Raw genomic sequence first — 1,862 nt, forward strand, 5'->3', positions numbered from 1 at the left:
AAATGGATTGACTTGATCATTTCAATTACATGACTCCATTTTAGCGTCATGTCTCATCCCTTGTGAAAAGTTATTTCTACAAAATATTACTTCCTCCATTTCACTCATTGTTGAATATATGTGAATTGTATTTTAATCAAATGATGTATAAAATTGATTGGAATGAAGGGAGTATTCATATAGAGTCTACCAACAAATTTCCGGCCATCCTTGCCATTCTTGAGAGCATATTTCATGGACCACACAGTGGTAACTTTCGTAGAAATATTTCATATGTAGCTTTTGTTTTTGTTGTTACTTCGTAGTTTATACAAATTAAAAAAGGTGAGGAGGCATGTCTTGCACTATATAATAATAGTTCGCATGATTCTTCTTGGACGGATGTAGTAAATTGTTATTGCTTCAATGTGAATCTGTATACATCATATATACTATAGTTTCCAAAATTTAATTGACTACTACTAATATGTCTATGTTACTCATGTTTATTTATCTAAAATAAAAGATATGATAATAAATAAATTAACAGGAAGTAAAATCCTTATATGACATAATATAAGCTGTAGTATATATATACGGTAGTAATAAATTCACACACCTTAATGTCAATCGGTTTTCATCCTCAAGACTCGTATCTTGTACGGAGTGTCGGAGTTATATATAAAAATATAAACAAACAAGATAATTTTAGCAAATGCTTTAATGAACAACATGGTACATGGTCAATTCGGTTTTTCTAACACTTATCCTAAGAATACACATTAATAATACATTATCCAAATAATAACAACTAAAATTTAACTATTTCCATTTGGATATTATACCTAAGCAAATGACTTTTAAGATCCATTGTACGGAAGCTTGTTGTACAACTATAGTTACAATCCAAACTTACTTAGCTATATTTATTGAAAATTTTTTACAAATAATTTTACTATCAAAACAAACTCAGGAGTCGGGACCCTCGAATCATATCACTCCAGCGCTAAGCTTGAACGTAATATCATCCAAGCCCAATTGTTAAACTACAATCCAAACTACAATCATTAGAAATTTAAGTTGTTAAAAAAAGTCTGAATCGAAACTAAATCGCCTCAAAGAGAGCAATACAAATCTTTGGTTACAAATAATTCGTGTCTGATCGTTTTTCACTATTATAATCATGAACCGAATCCGTTACATTTCTGTTTAGAACCAAACCTAATAAATTCAAATTCCGTCACATAGAATGTAGAAACAAAGAAATAGTATACTTGAATACCATGCATTAAGCACTCATACCTTACTCGACATTGCTCTGAATAACTTGGTAGAGATATACATTTGAAACTTCATGTGTTGTCATATTTGAATATTGAAAGACTAAAAGCATGAACAATAAATACTCAAACACAAAAACTTCAGAGAGACGGTCTCTCAATAGCGTTATTGAGAGACCTCTCACATGATAGGGTGAGGGACCCACTGATTTTTTTTTCTCTATTATGTCTCCCACTAAATTAATGGGAGGCGGTCTCTCATGAGACCTACTGTCAAACACAAAATCTCAGTACAAAACCACGGACAATAACCAGCATAAAAGTCATTAGTGATAAATAATAAGTGGAACAAAAACCACGAATTTTTTTCCAAATTGGGTTTTTTTAACAAACTAATTAGCAAAATAGGTCGACTTTGAAAGTATTTGCCGAAAATGGGTCCACGTAGGATCGGATGTGGGAAGCCATGGGAAGAAGCCAAGTCGCTTTGCTTGGACAAATGACTTACTTGGCTGCTCTAATCAAAACAAAAACATAATTTTCTCCCTCATTTCGTTCATCCCCAATTAAACACAGAAAATCCCAATTGAAAACCCTATCACA

Source organism: Silene latifolia, chromosome 10 (assembly GCF_048544455.1).
Source record: "Silene latifolia isolate original U9 population chromosome 10, ASM4854445v1, whole genome shotgun sequence".
Taxonomy (NCBI): Eukaryota; Viridiplantae; Streptophyta; class Magnoliopsida; order Caryophyllales; family Caryophyllaceae; genus Silene; species Silene latifolia.